The sequence below is a fragment of the Helianthus annuus genome, chromosome 13 (assembly GCF_002127325.2).
Source record: "Helianthus annuus cultivar XRQ/B chromosome 13, HanXRQr2.0-SUNRISE, whole genome shotgun sequence".
Lineage (NCBI taxonomy): Eukaryota > Viridiplantae > Streptophyta > Magnoliopsida > Asterales > Asteraceae > Helianthus > Helianthus annuus.
In genome coordinates this window covers 77,889,056-77,895,765 of record NC_035445.2, presented here as the reverse complement: position 1 = coordinate 77,895,765, position 6,710 = coordinate 77,889,056, and the positions used below count along the sequence as shown (strand labels likewise).

At 29.2% G+C, this 6,710-nt stretch overlaps 1 pseudogene; it reads left to right on the top strand.

Moving 5' to 3' along the window:
- Positions 1–1,739: 1,739 nt before the first annotated feature.
- Positions 1,740–5,837, top strand: LOC110901092 (annotated as a pseudogene).
- The last annotated feature ends 873 nt before the right edge of the window (positions 5,838–6,710 follow it).

The window sequence follows — 6,710 nt, the reverse complement described above, 5'->3', positions numbered from 1 at the left end:
TCTTGAATCTTGAGGAGTTCTTGAAGTGGAGTTCTTGTAAAGTCGATGCAAGAGTATTTTACATTCCATTTAAAAAATATCTTTTATATTCGATGTAAAAATTTTTCTGTGAAAGTCGATGTAAAAAAAATGTAAAAAATATTTTTTACATCGAATGTAAAAATATTTTGTAAAAAAAGTTACTTTCAGTCGGTCAGTTTCAAATGTTTTAAATCGTAACGAACGGTCAATTTCATATGTTTCAAATGTTGTTTTACGGTCATTATTCTTTTTTTACATACGTTTTGAAATCGTTTTTACGTACGTTGTTGAATGTAAAAAGATCTTTTTTGCCTACCGTGTCAAATATAAAAAATATTTTTTACATACGGTAAAAAAATTACTTGTGACTTTACAGTCGACATTTAAAAAAATTACGTGTGACTTTTACGTTTAGACATTTAAAAAAAACATTTACATACTACACTATGCGCTAAATTTTTTTTTGACATTCGACACCACATGTAAAAAAACATTTACGTGTGAGTTACATTCGGCAATTAAAAAAAATTTAAGTTCAACACGTGCATAAAAAATGTTTGACGTTCGACACCGCACGTAAAATATACATTTACGTGTGAGCTTACATAAGACAATTAAAAAAACATTAAATTCGACAATCGACAGGTGCGTAAAAAATGTTTGACATTTGACGTCGCACGTAAAAAAACATTTACGTGTGAGTTACATTCTACAATTAGAAAAAAACATTTACATTCGACAATCGACACGTGCGATAATTAAAAAATGTTTTTACACCCCTAATCGCTGGCCCGATATCCTCTTAACGTCACGCGTAAATCTATTTTCAAAATTTTACGTTAACTTTTACATGAATAAAAGCGTGTAAAATATATGCAAGCGTGTAAAAGTTGGACGCAAAAAAAATTTACGTTAACTTTTACACGAATACAAGCGTGTAAAAAGTTGTACGTAAAAAAAAATTACGTTAACTTTTACATGAATACAAGCGTAAAAGTTGTACATAAAAAAAATTTACGTCAACCTTTATACGAGTACAATCGTGAAAAAACTTATACGTAAAAAAATATTTTACATTCGAGACACGATGTGTAATTTTTTTTAACACTCTACAACATACGTCAAAAATACATTTACGTGTGACCTTACATTCGACATCTAACAAAACATTGACGATCGACACATGTGCGTAAATCTGATTCCGTTCTTGTACAAATCCACTTCGTTAGCTTTTTTCGTTTAAAAATTGGTGGTATATGAAAGCTATGCTTTTTTCTTTTGATTTCTCATGGTGTTGGGCTTTATGGTTAAAGACGAGGATAACATACAAGTGAAGAACGAATTGAACTTATTTTTTTGGCACAAGTTTAGTGATTTTTACGTCAATGTAAATATGTGTTTTAAGGACTTATGACGACAAAGATCAAGGGGAAAACAAACAAGTTGATTTAAAGGTTTTTCTTGCGTTTAATTTGATGGACAACGAACTAGATGTTTTAATGTAAATATGTGTTATATTTTGACTTAATGTTTTTCTTGTATTTTTTTTTATGTTTTGATTTGATAGACCTGACTTATATAAACCTAATTGACAAAAAGGTTAATGCAAAATAACCAAATAACCCTTTTCATAATTCAAAACAATTTTCACAAAAGACAAACTAATTATTGCATAATTATTGTTTTACTTTATGCAGTTTAATCTTAGTCACTCAAACATGATTGATCAAGTTTTGAGAATGGTTCATACGGTTCTCACAACTCAAGGTGGTTCTCATTTTACCCAATCCATATATATATAGTGTGAGGTTAATTGAGGAACACTAAAAAGTGGGTAACCGGGGAACACTCTTAAAGATTTAACTTAATATGTAAAAAATGAATTTTTTTTTTTAGTTTTTTTTTCGGGCGCTTTTCCTTATAAATGCTTGTAGAAGCAATTTTAATAAAAAAATCAAAAACTAAAAATATAAAAAAAACAGTTAAAAAGGCTTAAATTATTTTTTACAAAAATGATTTTTTTATTGGAATAGTTTTTACCTATTTTTATAAGCAAATGCGCTGAAATTTTTTTTAAATAATTGATTTTTAACATGTTAAGTTAATTTTATAAGATATATTTTTGAACTGTTTTTAAAACATTTTTTTATATTTTTATTTTTTTATTAAAAATGTTTCTACATGTATTTATATGGAAAAACTCCAAAAAAAAAATTAGAAAAAGTTGATTTTTAACATGTTAAGTTGAACCCTCCCCTATATATATATATATAATATATATATATATATATATATATATATATATATATATATATATATATATATATATATATATATAATATATATATATATAGGGGAGGGTTCATTGGGGAACACTAAAAAAGTGGGGAATCGGGGAACACTCTTAAGAATTCAACTTAACATGTTAAAAATCAACTTTTTCTAATTTTTTTTTTTTTAGTTTTTTTTCGGGCGCTTTTCCTTATAAATGCTTGTAGAAGCAATTTTAATAAAAAAATCAAAAACTAAAAATATAAAAAAACAGTTAAAAAAGGGTTAAATTATTTTTTACAAAAATGATTTTTTTATTGGAATAGTTTTTACCTATTTTTATAAGCAAATGCGCTGAAATTTTTTTTAAATAATTGATTTTTAACATGTTAAGTTAATTTTATAAGATATATTTTTGAACTGTTTTTAAAAATTTTTTTTATATTTTTATTTTTTTATTAAAAATGTTTCTACATGTATTTATATGGAAAAACTCCAAAAAAAAAAATTAGAAAAAGTTGATTTTTAACATGTTAAGTTGAATTCTTAAGAGTGTTCCCCGATTCCCCACTTTTTTAGTGTTCCCCAATGAACCCTCCCCTATATATATAAACGGGATCAGGAGAAAACACTCAAAAGTGTGAGAACGGTGAGAACGCATTCTGTCCCAACACGCGGCATAGAGAAGGGCGGAGGGGCTTTTTTGTCCTTTTATCTTCTGTTTTTCCAGTTCCGCTTTTCCCAATATTGTTTTATTTTTTGGGGTTTAAGATTTTTGGCGTTAACCAAATTCAATAATTAATGGCGTTTAATGGTTTCATTGTATTAACATTTTGGCGTTTATGGCGGTTTTCAAATCGTATGCCATTGGAACCCCAAGGGGGTCAGGAAATCTATCTGAATGGTGTTTTATCAAGGAGTTTTAAACAAGATGGCCCATTGTTCTATTATTTTTATATACATTTTGGCGTTTGTGGTATCTTGACGTTTTACAATTGTAAGATTATATTACAACCACAGGGAAGAAAATAGAAGCGAAGAAAATAAATTAAAAATCATAATCGGATCTCTCTTCACAATTTTCACTGTCATCAGTCTCTCTCTTCTTTAATAGTACAAGAACTGTCACCAAATATATGGCGTTTTATTTAAAACTTAACAAACCCATCGGTTTGATTATTTTGCCTGCTCATCTGTTGAAGTGGCTTTTTGTGGATGTTTGGTTAGATAGATCTATGATGTGTGGGTGGCTTTTTCGCTTTTTCTTCGTCTTGATCTTCTCTTTTCCTCATCCAGGCCTTATTCAAGAACAAAGAACACAAAATGACATTTGATTGTCATCAGTATCTTTTTCTTGAAGATTTGTCCATCTCATGCAGCAAAATCTTTCTGAGTTACTCCTCTCAGCTAACAATCCATTTAGTGAAACTTTGAAAAATAATACTGAATATCCAAGATAGCATATTAGCCATCTTTGATTTTTTTAATTTTTTGGCGTTTTACAGTGAGTGGTATTTAGTAGTATTTGGCATTTGTTTTTTTGGTTTATTAGATGGAAGTTGCTGAGAGTTATTATTTTATAGGATTTCTTTTGGCGGCGTAGGTTAGGCGGTGCATTATTATAATAAAGTATATGTCGTTTCAGTTACTGTTTGTAATTATTGTTTTTGATAAGCTTTTTTCTCTGATGTCTGTAACACGTCCCGTCTTTCAAGTTTGGCGTTTTAGATTCTAATATAATAAATTTTTCGTCTCTTCATTTTTACTATTTTGTAGTTACTGTTTCTAGTTACATTTTGAAGTTTGATTTTTATTTTTTTTATTTTCGGGTTTTTTATAATACTTTTCCAAAGTAATTTTATTATAGTTTGGGAGTTTTTGGGGGCGTTTTACGGCATGATAGCGTTTTAACAAGCATTTTGGTTGTCTGGCGTTTTTATTATATATGGCGTTTTATTATATAACAATCAACTGAAAAAGAAAATTAAAAAAAAGAATATATAAACAATTGATCTTCCAAATCTTCACTGTCACCAGTCTCTTTCTTCTTTTTTGAATCATCTTAACTGGCTGGTTCGACTTTCATATGATTCATTTTGTTTTTTTCTTTTTCAAGTACTTTTTTTGTGGCTGTTTTGAAGCACAAAGTCTGACATCAGCATCTTTTTCTTGGAGATTTGTCCATCCCATGCAGCAAAATGTTATTGAGTTTAGACCATTCAACCAACAATCTTGAATTTTCCAATGAACGATGTTTGATTTTTTAATTTTGGCGTTTTACCGATAAAAAGAACGCCACCAAATAAAAGCACCTTCAACCTCAAAATTTGATCATGTTAAAATCAATAATGTTTTGCTGTATGAGATGGACACCATTGTTAATCCTCTGTTAAGAAAGATAACTGACAATGTTGTCCACCCCATATAGCTAAACTTTATTGACAACAAACCTCAATAATGTTTTTGTATATTTTGGCGTTATAAATTGGATGGAAGTTGTGGATAAAGTCAATAAGATTTTACTCAATGAAATGGACAATATCCTTACTTAAGGATTTTGTCCATTACATTGAGCGGAAGCTTACAAACAACCAAACTGAATTTCAAATAAACGTTTTGGTTTAGAAGATACAGTAGAAACTCTATAAAATAATACACTTCGGACCACTAAAATTTATTAATTAAAAGAGTTATTAATTAATCGATAAATTAATAATTATTAATTAATTTTTTATTAATTTATAGTAGAATACCGTGCTAACAAACGAGCTTGGATGACTGTTGTGTTATTTGAAGAATATGTTCGCCAACTTGATAAAAAAATGGTTGGAAGAAAAATTCTCTTGATTGTGGATAATTGCCCTGCTCATCCAAAAATTATTGAAGGATTACGAAATGTTGAATTATTTTTTTTGCCACCAAACACAACTTCAAAAATTCAACCTTGTGACGCGGGGATCATACGAGCTTTTAAGATGCATTATCGTCGTCGATTTTATAGAAGTCTTTTGGAGGGTTATGAATTAGGGGTTTCAAATCCAGCAAAAATAAATGTATTAGATGCAATGAATCTTGCAATTTCAGCATGGACTATGGATGTTCGTGCAAATACAATTGCAAACTTCTTTCGTCATTCTAAACTTCGATCAACAGATAACATGACTTTTGAGAACTCAGATGAAGGTGGTGAAAGCACTCAAGAACTCCAGAATTTGATCAAAGAGTTGGATTATCGCAATGCAATGGATGTCGAAGATGTTCTGACTCACCCAGAAGAAAATGTAGTTGCACAGTTGTTGACTGATGAAGAAATTATTGAAAGCGTTATTGGAATTAATAAAGATGATATCGATGAAGAAGATCATGAAATTTCTACAATGGAGCCCCCTTCGCGAAACTAAGCTATTAAAGCGGCAATCACATTGAACAATTTCTTGTTGAGCTATGAGAAAACAACACCAGAAGTTCTTACCATGCTAAGGAAAATTAGAGACGGGATTCAAGGGGAAATTGATTTCAACAAAAAACAAAAGATAATTGAGTCATTTTTCAAGAAACCTTCATAAATCATTCATGTAATATGCTATATATAAGGAATTATTAATTTATATTTTATATGGGGTCTAAAGAAATTATCAAAAATGTATTATCTTATAATTTTAGCGAATTATTAATTTAGCACCCTCTCCCGGAGTCGGGACCGGCAAAAAATATTATCCTAGAGAGTTTATTAAATAATCGAGTATTAATTTATCGAGTTTCTACTGTATTTGATGTTTGGGTTTTTTGGCGTTTCTAAGACGAATGGCATATATTAAATATGACGTTTGGGGTTTTGTGTGTGTTTTTAATTGAAGGTCTGAGAAGTTGTATATATAGGATTTTTTGGCGGTTTTTTAGGCGAGATTTTATTATAATTAAGTTTGGCGTTTTATATTTAATGTCGTTTTTAGTTAGAATGGTGTGTGATTTTTGTTTTGGCGTTTTATTTCATGAGATGGCGTTTTGTGTTGAGAAGTCAAAAGACTTTTTTACCCTTAATGAAGCGCGTCCACGTAATAAAATTGATGTTATTTACGAAAACGCTACCGCGCCAATCTAGTCCATAGATTGTTTTGATCGAACGATTCATAAGCGTTCTCACCATTCTCACACTTTCCACCGTTTTCTCTAAATCATGACCATATATATATATATATATATATATATATATATATATATATATATATATATTGAGGTTCCTGTAAAAAAGACCTAAAGTGTGAGAAGGGTAAGAAAAAATCTCAGTCATTAGATCTTTCCATATCCATTTCATTAGATCAAGGATATAATGGTAATTGTATTAATAATTCTAATTAAGGATTAAATTTATGTAACTAAATTTAGTTAGTTATTTTAGGAATTCGAATTTTGAATTT